At 46.7% G+C, this 16,135-nt stretch overlaps 1 protein-coding gene and 1 long non-coding RNA gene across 2 annotated transcripts in view; one reads left to right on the top strand and one right to left on the bottom strand.

Moving 5' to 3' along the window:
• LOC146346574 (uncharacterized) overlaps window positions 1-7,870 on the top strand; it is a 44,898-nt gene extending 37,028 nt beyond the window's left edge. Inside the window, exon 4 of the long non-coding RNA XR_014789965.1 lies at window positions 7,448-7,870. This is a non-coding gene — a long non-coding RNA (uncharacterized LOC146346574). The remainder of the gene's footprint in view (window positions 1-7,447) is intronic.
• The window catches only part of LOC146346573 (uncharacterized), a 407,876-nt gene that overhangs the window by 64,200 nt on the left and 327,541 nt on the right, over window positions 1-16,135 (bottom strand). The window lies entirely within an intron of this gene.

Here is a 16,135-nt window from a genome sequence, read left to right as displayed (position 1 = left end):
CGTATCTTGGTGAGGCCAAATGACAGTGCATTCGGCCCCCAGAAATCCATGGCAGAACAAAGCCCCCGCCCCCCCACCCACGAAAGATGCATGAAATGGAGCTCTTACCTGCTGCTGTCCGCGGTGACTTGCAAATGGCGGCCGCTCTGCTTCTTCATCATAGCCGTGATAGGCTATGTAAATACTTACGTAGCCTATCAAGGAAAATGCAGGGATGCCTTTTGCATCCCTGCGGAGGCCGTGATAGGCTACATAAGTATTTACGTAGCCTATCATGGCAAGCCCCCCCCCAAAAAAAACAGCATACTCAAATGGTAGTGGCTACAGCAGCTGTCATTTGCGTTCCCTATTTTTAGCCGTTTTAGCCTACGTAAATATTTACGTAGGCTATTACGGCAAAAACAAGGGGAACGCAAATAGCGTAGTGGGCACTATTTGCGTTCGGTTTTTTTCGCAGTAATAGCCTACATAAATATTTACGTAGGCTAAAATGGGGGGGGGAGGAATGCAAATGGTGCCCACTACGCTATTTGCGTTCCCCTTGTTTTCCTCCGTAGCCGCCACCATTTGCGTACGCTGTTTTTTTTTGGCTTGCCGTGATAGGCTACGTAAATACTTACGTGGCCTATCATGGCAGCTTCTCAGAACACAAACGACGGCCGCTACGGTGGCTGCCATTTGCGTCCTCAGCAGGCCGTCCACGGCCAGAACTCCGGCTGCGGATGGCCCTGGCCGGCAGCTCTGTGGAGTCGCTGCGGAGTGGAGCCGGACCAGGGAGGATTCCGGGGGGAGGGATGGAACGCCTCCCCCCCACCGCAAATCCAAGCTCCACAAAGGTAAGTGACTTTCGTACATCCCTACATATTCTAGAAATGAGTAAGAGAGAATACCATTCAGATGCATGGAAATTTTGCTCATCTTATTGAAACTCTTTGAACTTGCTCAGATATTTTCCTCAGGAATGCCACTGCAATAGTAGTAAACTGAGATGAGTGCCATATATAGGGATGGTGCAGGTGCCAAATTGAGTCCATGAGTCCAGTGGCCCCCTTGTCCACATCCCCAAGCCACACCTGCCATGCCCCTGCCCCCATTCAACCCCCATGCTCACCAAGCCACCCGCACGTACCTGGGACCCATCCGTTTACAACTGTAATCTTGTGTATATGGGCTATTCACAGCACCATTTTACATAAGACTAGGTGTGTGCATATTTATGATTGCCATTTTCTTCCACAAAATGGAGATCATGGCACTCACGGATGGGTCCCATGTGAGTGCAGGTGACTCAGCAAGCAAAGTCAGGTTGAGCACGGGTCTGGGGTGCACGAGCAGGGACAGGGGCTTGGCAGGCACCTGGAGAACCTTGACGTGGCAGTGCCTGTCCATCTTTAGCCATACACACACACAGAGAGGCATGTGCAGCAGACTGTGGGTTGGATCCAGACTTAGTCATATGTCGAATAGACCCATTGAAAACAATGGGGCTTAACTTAGTCATGACTAACTTCAGTCCCATTGGTTTCAATGGGTCTACTCTAAATATGAGTAAGTCTGTATCCAATTCAATATGTAGGATCTAGACTATATTAGTCATGTTTTAGTCCCATCAAAATCAATGGGACAAATTAATCCTGCCTTAGTCTGACTTAGTGTTCAACCCAATATTTTCAGCCCCCCCTTTTTTTTAAGAAATGGGAGGATTTCCCTCAGTGTTTTATTGGTCCAAAGCAGCCTTCCTCAACCTGGTGCCCTCCAGATGATTTGGACTTCAATCCCCATAAGTTGCAGTCAGTATGGCCAATGATATTGGGAACTGCAGTCTAAAACATCTGGAGGGCACTGGGTTAGGGAAGGCTGGTATAAAGTACAGTTGATATATAATACTAGGGTAGCAGGAAAAAAAGTCTGGATGCATTGAATACAGGAATAAATTTTAGAAAGGTGACATATAAATGGGGCATTGGGTTTGTACCACTTACTGGTGGTGTCCATTACACTGCTGTTGCTGGGCACCATTTTTCTTCCAATTAAGGATGGATGGGCACCCCCCCATCTGGGGTATCTGTGCCGCTGAGCCCCTGCCCCTGCTCATGCACCCCTGGACCTGACCCTCCATGCTTACTAAGCCAACAACATGCTCCAGAGACCCATCCCCGAGCATGGCGAGAGTCATTTTGAGGAAAACAATGGCAATCACAAATTATGTGAACATCTAGACTTCCACAAAATAGTGCTGTGAATGGGCCATATTAACTAGATTACAGGTGCAATTACAGGGGTCAAACAGGGGCAGGAGCTTGGTCGGCATAGCTTGGGGGTGTGGGCATGGGGGAGTCCACTGGACTCCCTGTACCATCCCTACTTCCAGTGCTTCTCACCCACAAGGCTCTGATTTGACTCTAGTACAACACCATGTAGCCAGTGATATTTATCTGCACACTAAGATCTGCAGTGCTTCCTACCATTATAGGGAGGTATGAAAGTCACTTACCTTTCGCGGATTATGTTTATGGTGGGGGGGAGGCATTCCGTCCCTCCCCCTGGAATCCTCGATGGGGGAGAGGTGCTCCGTTCCTCCCCCCCCGGAATCCTCCGTGGCCGGCTGTGCTCCGCAGCAGCTCCATGGAGCAGCCGGCCAGGCCCAGCCGGGCCAGAGCTGTCCGCAGCCGGATTTCTGGCTGTGGAGGGCTCTGGGGAAAAAAAACCCGCGTACGCAAATGGCGGCGGCTACGGCCGCCACCATTTGCGTTCCTTAGTTTGGGCCGTCTTAGTCTACGTAAATATTTATGTAGACTAAGACGGCCCAAACTAAGGGACGCAAATAGCGTAGCTAACTCTATTTGCGTTCCCCTTATTTTCACCGTCTTTGTCTACATAAATATTTACATAGACTAAGATGGCCCAAACGAAGGAATGCAAATGGCGGCGGCCGTAGCCGCCACCATTTGCGTATGCCTTTTTTTTTTTACCCAGTCATTTTAGACTAAAATGTTTGGGTAAAAAAAAACACACACAAAGGCATACGCAAATGGCGGCGACTATGGCAAAAAAAAAAAAAACCTACGGCAAAAAAACCTCCTGCAAATGGCGGCGGCGGCAGCCGGTCGGAAGACCAGCCGCTGCCACCAAATCCGCCGCCAGAGCCTCCGCCGGAACCGCCACTGCCCAGAAGATCCGCCCCAGGTAAGTCTCGTCCTGGGGGGGGATTCGCGGGGTGGCGGGGGGGTGGCAGTCCATTCCGGCACAGATTTTGGGGGGCTGAATGCACTGGCATTCGGCCTCACCGTGATCTGTGGTGGAATTCTCTGCCATCCCTACATTACTGTGGCACCATACAAGTAGGAAGCATTGAAGAAAAATGTGATGCAGACAGGGAGCGGTATTGCTGCTGCAACCAGGACTGGACCACACAAACAGGCAGCAATGGCAGCAACCCCCCCTGTAATTGGGGTGGTGGGTGGGGTTGGTTTCATGAATCTTTTCAACCCTCCCTCTAATCCACTCAATTAGAACTGAACTTTGGGCTCAGCCCTAGTTATAACAAGGAATACTTGAGGAATGTGGTCTTTCTGACCTGCAGTATTAGAAACTGACCTGATCCACTTCTCCTCCCCAAATAATGTGTGAGTTGGAACTTAGTTATTCACCACTTTTGTACCTCTTGAATGTTATGTTGCAGTTCTCAGAGAGAGAGAGAGAGAGAAGGACACGGAGGATAAAAAATACACTGGAAAATGTATTTTAAGATAAAACTTGCTTAGACTTAAATTTTCTTTTTAAAAGAGAGGGGGGATAAAAATACATTGGAAAGTATGTATTTAAAGATAAAATATGCTTAGATTTAAATTTTCTTTTAAAATGTGAATTGCTGTGAAACTGGACAGAATGGTGTTAAAGGTGAACACTTGCAAAACTGACATAGTAGAGAAACCTTTGGACGTAGCTCTACAGTGCAAGACTAACTACATCGATGGGACTGGCTCTTAACAATCAGATGGACTACCTCAACATCTCATTGAACTGCACATAATGAATTCCTTTTGGTTTGCTTCTTATGTTTTTTTTAATTCATGTTAACTGTACTGTGAATTTGTGTGTGTGTGTGTGTGTATACACACACGCCCACGCCATAGCTACTGATGAGGATAGAAGCCAAAACATTTAGCTTAAAATATATATTTTTAATACTCTTAGTCTTTATCTCTTTCTTATGAATTTTACCTTAAGACTGCCTGCATTCACAGTGGATCCAGGGCCTACTTGTTGCTTTGCTGATGTGCCGCTTTACACAAACCTATGTATAACAATGTACAGATTGTGTACAATCCATTCTGCCTGTTTTTCATGGACAGCCAGGAGCCTTTCATTCTTTTGTCTGTTCATCAGTGGAATAAGGTCTTTCTTTGTTTCTTTCTTTCTTTTTCTTTCTTTCTTTCTTTCTTCCTTCCTTCCTTCCTTCCTTCCTTCCTTCCTTCCTTTCCAAATGTGCACAAATGTGCAATTGCACAATTTTGCACATGAGAAAATGTGTGAATTCCTCAAAATGTGCATTTTTGTGCTTTAGCCTAAGGGGGAAATGCACATTTTGGCTGGGTTTTGTTTGTTTGTTTTTTAGTTTCCAAATGTACACAAATGTGCAACTGCACAATTTTGCACATGAGAAAATGTGCAAATTCCTCAAAATGTGCTTTTCGGTGCTTTAGCCTAAGGGGGGAATGCACATTATGGCTGGGTTTTGTTTGTTTGTTTGTTTTCTGTATTTTTCTATAGGGATGTACAAAAGTGACTTACCTTTTTGCAGCTTGGATTCGTGGGGGGGGGGAGGCACTCTGTCCCTCCCCCTGGAATCATCCCTGGGCCGGCTCTGCTCTGCGGCAGCTCCGCCCGCAGCTCGAGTTCCGGCCACGGCTGGCTGCTGCGGACACAAATGGCGGCCACGGTAGCAGCCGCCATTTGCATCCTGCCAGGCTGCCATGATAGGCTATGTAAGTATTTATGTAGCCTATCACAGCAATGAGCAGGGATGCAAACAGCAGCCGCTACGCCGTTTCCACCGCTGCTCTCCCCGTGACAGGCTACGTAAGTATTTACGTATCCTATCATGGCAAAGAGCAGGAGCGCAAACGGCGGCCACTATGCCGTTTGTGCTGCTGCTCTTTCCGTGATAGGCTACGTAACTATTTACATAGTCTAACACGGTAAAGGCAGCTACACAAATGGTGTAGTGGCCATTTGCATAGCTGCCTTTACCATGTTAGGCTACGTAAATACTTACGTAGCCTATCACGGGGAGAGCAGCGGTGGAAACGGCGTAGCGGCTGCCGTTTGCGTCCCTGCTCATTGCTGTGATAGGCTACATAAATACTTACATAGCCTATCATGGCAGCTTGGCAGGACGCAAATGGCAGCCGCAGCAGCCGGCCGAAAGACCAGCCGCTGCCGCCACCGCCGGAGCCGCTGCTGCCGCCGGAACCCCAGGTAAGTTTCGTTCCGGGGGGATTCCGCGGGGTGGTGGGGGGTGGGAGGCCATTCCGCCACAGATTTCGGGGGGCCAAATGCCAGTGCATTCGGCCTCACTGAAATCCGTGGTGGAATTCTCTGCCATCCCTATTTTTCTACAACAACATTTATGCACATTTGGGAAAATTAGAAAATTGGTTTGCAAGTCCACTGAATCTGCCCAACTGGGGTGGGAGGATCCTCTGTAGAATCTGCAGGTCAGATTTATGAAAATCCCAACTCATTTGGTTCTGTTGCATATATATACATGAGTGAGTGAGTGTGTGAGTGTGTGTGTGTGTGTGTGTGTGTGTGCGTGAGAGAGAGAGAGAGAGAGAGAGAGAATTTAAGAAATAGACTGATCCTAGCTATAACCACTCCTCTCCACACTGGTCATAATAGCTTGCATTTTATGCAAGCATAGGCACGTGGTTGGCCATTGTGGAATGCAGAGAGCTTCAGCTATTGGGCAGTATAGAAATATTTATTTATTCATTCATTCATTCATTCATTTCATTTCTATACTGCCCAATAGCCGAAGCTCTCTGGGCAGTCCACAAAAATTAAAATCAAACAACACACAATAAAACAATTTAAAATATATAGAACATTAAAACCACAATATAACAATACAACCACAATAAAACCTAGCAGCAGTGCAGGAGTTTAAAATACAGATTTAAAACAGCAAAGATAAAAATTTAGAAAGCTAAAATGCAAAATACCTGGGAAAATAAAAAGGTCTTCACCTGGCGCCGAAAGGAATACAATGTAGGTGCCAGGCGAACCTCACTAGGGAGCTCATTCTGGAGCCGGGGTGCCACAGCAGAAAAAGCCCTCCTCCTAGTAGCCACCTGCCTCACTTCCTTTGGCAGGGGCTCACGGAGAAGGGCCGCTGATGATGACCTTAAGGTCCGGGCAGGCACAAATGGGAGGAGGCGATCCTTCAGGTAACCTGGCCCCAAGCCGTTAAGGGTTTGTTTAAAGAAACAAACAAACAAATTCTGGACTAGATAGACCTTTTGTCTGGCCCAACAGGTCTCTTCTTATGTTCTCGCTAGGGATGTACGAAAGTTCTGCCACAGATCTCGGGGAGGCCAAAAGCCAGCGCATTCAGCCCCCCGAAATCGGTGGTGGAATGCCCCCCCGCCCCCCCCGGGACAGGACTTACCTTAGACGAATCTTCCTGGTGGCGGCGGCTGCGGCGGCCGGTCTTCCAACCGGCTGCCACTGCTGCCATTTCCAGGTAAAACAAAAAACAAAACGTGATAGGCTACATAAAGATTTACGTAGCCTATCATGGCTAGATTTAAAAAAAACACCGTGATAGCCTAAGTAAATGTTTACGTAGCCTATCACGGCTGATTTTAAAAAAGAAAAGCGCGTACGCAAATATGGGCACCGCCATTTGCGTTCCTTATTTTGGCATGTCTTACTCTACGTAAACATTTACGTAGACTAAGATGTGCCAAAATAAGGAATGCAAATGGTGGCGCCCATGGGCGCTGCGCCATTTGCATACACGTGTGTGTGTTTTTGTTTTTTAATCAGCCGTGATAGGCTACATAAACATTTACGTAGCCTATCACGGCTGACTGCAGGGACGCAAATGGGGGTGGCTACAGCCGCCGCCATTTGCGTCCCTGCTAACCAGCGGCCGGATGTCCGGCCGCTGGCGGAGCTGGCCAGCCGCTCTGCAGAATCCCTGTGGAGTGGAGCCAGCTGGCCAGGATTCCGGGGGGGGGGGAGGGACGGAGCACCTCCCACCCTGGCCAGGATTCCGGTGGGAGGGATGGAACGCCTTCCCCCCAGCATCAGCATAATCCCCAAACAGGTAAGTGACTTTCGTACATCCCTAGTTCTCATTCTATGTCCCTTTAATAAAGTTCTAGTCTGTTGAAACTCATCTATTGGTGTCTGACTTTTTATTTGTTGTGGCTTGCAGGAATAAGATGGACAGAATCAATGCATCTCTCAACCTACCCTAGTATTTCCATGTGGATGGATACACCACACACCTCATGAATATGGGAGTGCATATATCCGGAAAACACATTTTTGCTTCAGCCATGTTGCAGCTGATTTTTAATGCCATTCCTGAATGTCATGTATTCCTTGGCATACTTTAAAACTCCCATTCTCAAATATTACCAGGAACATCATCTTTGTTGGACACCTGCAGTCTCTCTCTGATTCCTTCTTCAGTGAATGTAAATGATTTCTTCCTGCTTGCTTATTAGATGGGAACTTGCTTCCATTAAAGCTGGCATTGTACCATGCAGGCATCATTTTAAATGTAACCTCAACCCATTAGTTCTGGCCTTGACAGATAATGAAATGAACAATATATATCAGCATTTATACTTCCTATCCTTATACTTTAGCTATTAATCATGACTGTTTAAACACACCCACCCACACACAACATATTGCACAAGAGGAAGAGTTTTAAGTCTTAAATGGATGATTAATGATGGTGGAAAAATGGCTTTGAATTTCAGCCCCAACTGGCAAAAGCAGTACCCAAGTTGGGGGGGGGGTGCTTCGGAAGAATTCTCAGAAGAGGTAATTTCCCAGATTGACTTCCATTTCGGTTCTTGGGTCTCATGTCTCAAGGGCCTCATTCAGTTGCTCTCCCCACTTCCTAAAGCAGGGGTGGGGGAACTCTTTCAGCCTGAGGACCAAATTCCATTTCAAAGATGCTCTCAGAGGCACATTCCAGTGATGGGCTGGGCTGAAGGCAAAGTGGACTGGGGCAAAGTCCAAAGGGCTGGGGTTAAAACTACCAAAACAAACAAACAAACAAAATACAAAACAAAATAGCATATTGTAGGGTTAGGGACAATCCTATGCATGTTTAGAAAGAAAAACTCATAGCATGCCCCAGCAAGCATGGTTGGCTGGGGCATGCTGGGAATTGTTGAACTTTTTCTGTCTGAACATGCACAGGATTGCTCCCTAAAGATCTTACTGCAAGTAACTAAGCCTTAGGAGAGGTATTTCAACTTCTTAGAATGGGGACAAAACTGCACCATTGCCAGGAAACCATCAAACAACAAGTGATGGCTGGGAGGAAAGGGGTGGGGCAAGAAGAAGGGGTCATGTTCATCCGCTCAGTACAAAACACACCTCCTAAGTAAGGATAAAATTAGACTTGGTATGGGAACTCCATTTTTGGAATTTCCAACTCCTTTAATTTTCTGAAAAAGCAGCCGGGGGCAATTCAGCATGGGGGGTGGGTAGTAGCTCTTTGCCCCTGTGCCAATTCCCCAGATTAAACCCCTCCCCCAAAGTTGCCATTAGCTACAGAGGGAGGAAAGGATTTTAGCCTTATTCTGGAAGTGTTGCCTTCTGCAATCAATAGCAGCTTCAAATGGATGGTTTGGATCAGTGTAATGGTGTGGGAGTGAAGAGTTTGACCCCCTCTCCTTCTGCTGTGACCCTGATTCTAGCTGCACAACTGCTTTTAGAGGAGGAAGAGGAGGAGGAGGAGGAGGAGGAGAGGGAAGAGGGGGAGAGGCAGGAGGAGGAGGAGTGAGGAGGATGAGGAGAAGAAGAAGAAAATGAAGAAGAAAGATACTGTGAGAACACAAAATTGAGCTTTCACATCACATAGAATTTGAGAATGGTTGCCATCTGTCCTCTTTTATGGAGGACCATCCTCTATTTGAAGGGCTGCCCTATCTAACTCCAGTTCAAAGATAAAGAATTTCCACTCATCAAGAGTTAGCACCTGGACATCACACTCAACAAGCAGGCACACAGGTCGCTTGGTCACAGTCTTCCACACTATGGTGAGATGTTGTTGTTTATTCATTCAGTCGCTTCTGACTCTTCGTGACTTCATGGACCAGCCCACGACAGAGCTTCCTGTTGGCCATCGCCACCCCCAGCTCCCCCAAGGTCGAGTCTGTCACCTCCAGAATATCATCCATCCATATTGCCCTTGGTCGGCCCCTCTTCCTTTTGCCTTCCACTTTCCCTAGCATCAGCATCTTCTCCAGGGTATCCTGTCTTCTCATGATGTGGTCAAAGTACTTCAGTTTTGCCTTTAATATCCTTCCCTCAAGTGAGCAGTCTGGCTTTCTTTCCTGGAGGATGAACTGTTTTGATCTTCTTGCAGTCCAAGGCACTCTCAGAATTTTCCTCCAGCACCACAGTTCAAAAGCATCTATCTTCCTTCACTCAGCCTTCCTTAGGGTCCAGCTTTTGCAGCCATAGGTTTCTACGGGGAATACCATTGCTTTCACTATGCGGACCTTTGTTGTCAGTGTGATGTCTCTGCTCTTCACTATTTTATCAAGATTTGTCATTGCTCTCCTCCCAAGAAGTAAACGTCTTCTGATTTCCTAGCTGCAGTCAGCATCTGCAGTAATCTTTGCGCCTAGAAAGACAAAGTCTGTCACTGCCTCCACGTTTTCTCCCTGTATTTGCCAGTTATCAATCAAGCTGGTTGCCATAATCTTGGTTTTTTTGAGGTTTAACTGCAACCCAGCTTTTGCACTTTCTTCTTTCACCTTCGTCATGAGGTTCCTCAGCTCCTCCTCGCTTTCAGCCGTCAAAGTGGTGTCATCTGCATAGCGGAGATTGTTAATGTTTCTTCCAGCGATTTTAACTCCAGCCTTGGCTTCATCAAGCTCAGCACGTCGCATAATGTGTTCTGCATACAGGTTGAATAGATAGGGTGAGAGTATACAACCCTGCCGTACTCCTTTCCCCATCTTAAACCAGTCCGTTGTTCCGTGGTCTGTTCTTACCGTTGCTACTTGGTCGTTATACAGATTCCTCAGGAGGCAGACAAGATGTCTTGGTATCCCACCAAGAACTTGCCACAATTTGTTATGATCCACACAGTCAAAGGCTTTAGGATAGTCCATAAAACAGAAATAGATGTTTTTCTGAAACTCCCTGGCTTTCTCCATTATCCAGTGAATATTGGCAATTTGGTCTCTATTTCCTCTGCCTTTTCTAAACCCAGCTTGTACATCTGGCAATTCTTGTTCCATGAATTGCTGGAGTCTACCTTGCAAGATCTTGAGCATTTCCTTACTGTCATGTGAAATAAGTGCCACTGTTCGATAGTTTGAACATTCTTTGGTGCTTCCCTTTTTTGGTATGGGGATATAAGTTGATTTTTTCCAATCTGTTGGCCATTCTTGTGTTTTCCAAATTTGCTGGCATATAGCGTGCATCACTTGACAGCATCATCTTGCAAGATTTTAAACAGTTCAGCTGGGATACCGTCATCTCCTGCTGCCTTGTTATTAGCAATGCTTCTTAAGGCCCGTTCAACCTCACTCTTCACGATGTCTGGCTCTAGCTCACTGACCACACCGTCAAATCTATCCCTGATATTATTATCCTTCCTATACAGATCTTCCGTATATTCTTGCCACCTTTTCTTGATCTCTTCTGCTTCTGTTAGGTCTTGCCATCTTTGTTTTTGATCATACCCATTTTTGCCTGGAATTTACCTCCAATGTTTCTAATGTTCTGGAAGAGGTCTCTTGTCCTTCCTATTCTATTATCTTCTTCCGCTTCCGCGCATTGCTTGTTTAAAAATAATTCCTGATCTCTTCTGGCTAACCTCTGGAATTTTCCATTTAATTGGGCATATCTCCCCCAATCACTGTTGCCTTTTGCTTTCCTTCTTTCTTGGGCTGCTTCCAGTGTCTCAGCAGACAGCCTTCTTGCCTTCTTGGTTTTCTTTTTCTTTGGGACGTTTTTTGTTGCCGCCTCCTGAACAATGTTGCAAACTTCTGTCCATAGTTCTTCTGGGACCCTATCTACTAAATCTAGTCCCTTAAATCTATTCTTCACCTCCACTGCATATTGATTAGGAATATTAGTGAGCTCATATCTAACTGATCTGTGGGTCTTCCCTATTCTCTTTAATCTGATTCTAAATTGTGCAATAAGAAGTTCGTGATCTGAACTACAATCAGCTTCAGGTCTTGTTTTTACCGACTGCATAGATGTCCACCACCTTTGGCTACAAAGGATGTAGTCAATCTGATTTTGGTGTCGACCGTCTGGTGAAGTCCATGTATAAAGTCTTCTCTTAGGTTGTTGGAAGAGAGTGTTTGTTATGCAGAGTGAGTTGTCTTGGCAAAATTCTATCAGCCTATGTCCTGCTTCATTTTGTTCTCCCAGACCATGCTTGTCTGTAATTCCAGGTGTCATTTGACTACCCACCTTAGCATTCCAGTCTCCTATAATGAAAATAACATCTTTGTTTGGCGTAATATCCAGTAGGTGCTGCAGATGCTCATAGAACTGATCTACTTCTGCTTCTTCAGCATCTGTGGTTGGGGCGTATATTTGGATCACTGTGATGTTAAATGGCTTACCCTGAATTCGAATTGAGATCATTCTGTCATTTTTTGGATTGTATCCAAGCACTGCTTGAGCCACTTTATTATTAATGATGAAGGCTACTCCATTTCTTCCGTGGTCCTCTTGTCCACAGTAGTAGATCTGGTGGTTGTTTGATGTGAAGTGGCCCATTCCAGTCCATTTCAGTTCACTGACACCCAAAATGTCTATATTTAATCTTGACATCTCCCCAATAACCACATCCAATTTGCCCTGGCTCATAGATCTTACATGCCAGGTTCCTATGGTGTGTTGATCTTTAGAACATCGGATTTGTCGTTCACCACCAGCACCATCGGCTGCTAGCCATCCTTTCGGCTTTGAGCTAGCTGCGTCATCACATCTGGGGCTAGTTGAACTTATCCTCTGTTCCTCCCCAGTAGCATTTTGACCATCTTCCGACCTGGGAGCCCCATCTTCTGATGGTATACTGACATATCTCTGTTGTACTGATCCATTTAGTTTTCATGACAAGAGTACTGGGGTGGGTTGCCGTTTCCTTCCCCATGGTGAGATGTACTGTCTTTCCTTTTAAATCAAAATAATCATGTATAAAATTGCACCTAGACATATAAATGAGCATCTGCAAATGTAATGCAAATTGTTGTCCTCTTTTGTCCTCTTTTTCTGATAATGCATTTCTTCTTTTTGGGGAGATTCAGAAGTGACCATCCTAAATTTAATCCTGAATGAGTGTTAGGGCCCACAGCATCATGTCATGGAATCATAAAATCATAGAATAGTAGGGTTGGAAGGGGCCTACAAGGCCATTGAGTCCAACCCCCTGCTCAATGCAGGAATCCAAGTCAGAGCATCCCTGACAGATGGCTGTCCAGCCTCGTCTTGAAGGCCTCCAGTGTGGGAGAGCCCACCACCTCCCTAGGTAATTGGTTCCATTGTCATATTGCTCTAACAGTCAGGAAGTTTTTCCTGATGTTCAGCCAGAATCTGGCTTCCTGTCACTTGAGCCCAAGATTCCATGTCCTGCACTCTGGGATGATCGAGAAGAGATCCTGGCCTTCCTCTCTATGACAACCTTTCAAGTACTTGAAGAGCGCTATCATATCTCCCCTCAGTCTTCTCTTCTCAAGGCTAAACATGCCCAGTTCTTTCAGTCTCTCTTCATAGGGCTTTGTTTCCAGTTTCATCTTTGCTGCCCTCCTCTGAACCCTCTCCAGTTTGTCTTCATCCTTCTTAAAGTGTGGTGCCCAGAACTGGACACAGTACTCCAGAGGAGGCCTAACCAGAGTTGAGTAGAGGGGAACTAGTACTTCCTGGGATTTGGAAGCAATGCTTCTATTAATGCAGCCCAAAATAGCATTGGCCTTTTTTGCAGCCACATCACACTGTTGGCTCATATTCAGCTTGTGATCGACAACAATTCCAAGATCCTTCTCGCTTGTAGTGTTGTTGAGCCACGTATCCCCCATCTTGTAACTTTGCATTTGGTTTCTTTTTCCTAGGTGCAGAACTTGGCATTGATCCCTATTAAATGTCATTCTGTTGTTTTCTGCCCAGCGCTCCAGTCTATCCAGATCACTTTGAATTTTGTTTCTGTCTTCCAAAGTATTAGCTATCCTGCCCAATTTTGTGTCATCTGCAAATCTGATCAGCATTCCCTGCACCTCCTCCTCCAAGTCATTCATAAAAATGTTGAAGAGCACTGGGCCCAGGACTGAGCCCTGTGGTACCCCACTCGTTACCTCTCTCCAGTTTGAGAAGGTCCCATCGATAAGTACTCTAAATGTCCAAAACTAATAAGCTACAAGATACCTGATAGGGATTTGGATCTTCTGTAACCAGTTCCTCTGGCTAAAAGAGGGATTCACAAGGAAAACCAAATAAGGAATGGGAATGGCGTACGCGCTTTTTTTTTTTTAAGTCACCCGTGATAGGCTACGTGACGATTGACATAGCCTATCACGGCTGACTTTGCAAATCTAGCAATGATAGGCTATGTTAATCGTCACGTAGCCTATCAGGGGGCATTTTTTTTTTTCTTTTATTGGAATGGTGGCGGTGGCAGCCGGTCGAAAGACCAGCTGCCGCTCCCGCCCCACACGAACACCCGACGAACCGCCGGCCGGACCCGCCGCCGGGAGGGACATTCGGCGAAGGTAAGTCCCGTCCCGGGGGGGGGGGTGCGGAGGATTTCCAAGAGCCGAACATGTTGGCTCTTGGCCCCCCGAAGTTTCGGGGAGAAATTCTCTGCCATCCCTAGGATTTACACCTGGATGGAACATGCTATCAGATGCAATCCACTGTTGAAGTCTGTACATTTCTGAGCTTGAAATGTGATTCACAGACCCCACAAAATATGTTTGGCAGCATGTGCACATTTGAAAAATGGGCATTAAACATTATACTTTTGAAAAATGCATACACATATGCTTTAATCAATGGGAGACTAAAATGTACATTTCAAAGATGCGCACAATAGGTGCACACATTTGAAAAAAAAGAATACATGCAGATTTTCTCACCAAAAGAATCCCTGAAGCTTGCAATCTGCTATGGACTCAAATCTGAATGAGCTTCAAGATGGAATTCAGAAAACTTCAGAGAGATTTAGCCTTGCTGATTTGCACATCCTTACCTGTGGGAGAGGACAGGGAATCTCACTGTGTGAGCAGAAGTCCTGTTGCATGAGTGGACTCCCTCTTGCCTGAGAGCTGGATCAAACACACTGACTTATTACCTAGTACAGGGTTGAATGGATTACCCTCCCCCAGGCCCCCAGTGGACTGTGTCACATCCTTTCCCCCTCTACATTCTGGAAGGAGTCATGGAGTACCATGCCTCCTCCCAAGAGAGAGAAAGAGACTTGTCCGCTGCTTCCCCATCTCTGCTGCTATCTGTGGGGATGGGCAAACAAGCGCTGTTCAAGATCACCAGGTTTCTCTATATATTATCTAGCCACTCACCTTGTGCCTGAGTCATGTTTGCAATCTCTGCTCGCTCTGCACAAATGGGAAACTTGTGCAAATTGAGCAGCAGTCAAATGGGAGATTTGTGTACATTTCCCCCAGTGTGCACAACTTTCCTCCATAGGTAAAGCGATGCTGATTCAGTCTACAGAGGAAATCTGTGCCATTTAGAAAATTTGCGCACATCGAACTGGGAATCGGGAAGAAGATGAATGCAAGCACATGCCCCATGATTTACAAATATTTTCAATGGACACATGATTGTGCTTCCATCCAGGGCTTCCAACAGGGCATGCTTGCATGTTTTGTGAGCAAAAAGAAAATTCTCATTAGGGGTGCACGAAAGTCACTTACCTGGTCTCGCAGCTTTTCGCGGTGGGGGGGAGGTGCTTCGCTGCTCTTCCCCCGAATTTCAGGCTGGGGGGGGAGGCTTCCCGCCTCGCCTGGATGAAATTCAGGCCGGGGGGGAGGCGCCTCGCCCGGCTGCAAACTAAAAAGTTAAAAAAAAACACGCCCCCGTGATAGGCTACGTGACGATTAACGTAGCCTATCACGGCTAGATCTGCAAAGTCCCGTCCCGGGGGGGGGGTGCGGGGTGTGGGGGGGTGCAGAGAATTTCTCCCTGAAACTTGTTTGGGGGGCCGAACACGTTGGCGCTCGGCCCCCCGAAGTTTCGGGGAGAAATTCTCCACCAACCCTAATTCTCATACATCCTGATTGCCAGGGAGTGGTACTCACCTCCACTGGGAAGAGTGGCAGCTGCTCATCTCAGCACAGTTGAATCCCATTGCCCCAGATCTCCCAGTGTTACCTCTGATCTCAGGTTGGAGATAACAGCAGGGGTTCTGCTGCTGGTGGCCAAGTCCAGCCAAGCTGCATCCCCCGCTGTTATCCCCAATCTGAACATCGGGGATGTACAACTGCCTGGGCCTGACTTACCTGTACTGGGATGGGGTAGGTCATTAGGACTTTACTGTGCTATCTCCCATTGATTTCTGTGGGTATACTCTAAGTATGACTAAGTCTGGATCCTACCCAATGTATATGGGGACACACACACTGATGAACAGAAAGCAATGTGGAACTCCACATGAACTGTACAGATAATAAGAAATGACTAATTCATTGGTTTCACTGAGGAAGAAATTTGTATAAAGATACTTTGGGAAGGATTTCTAGGGATGGCATGGGTGCCTGATTCAGTCTGGGAATCTGGAGGACCTGCTCCTGCCCACACTCCTGAACCCTGCTGGCCGAGCACCTGCCCTGGCTTTCCCCCTACCTGTGCTCAGCAAATGGCCTGCACTCTCCCCAGTGGCCTTGTTGAGCTT

This window comes from Heloderma suspectum, chromosome 4 (genome assembly GCF_057233095.1).
Source record: "Heloderma suspectum isolate Gila_16-S chromosome 4, 16-S_ref, whole genome shotgun sequence".
Lineage (NCBI taxonomy): Eukaryota > Metazoa > Chordata > Lepidosauria > Squamata > Helodermatidae > Heloderma > Heloderma suspectum.
Note: the sequence above shows the minus strand (reverse complement) of the source record. Positions and strands in the feature narration are given on the sequence as shown.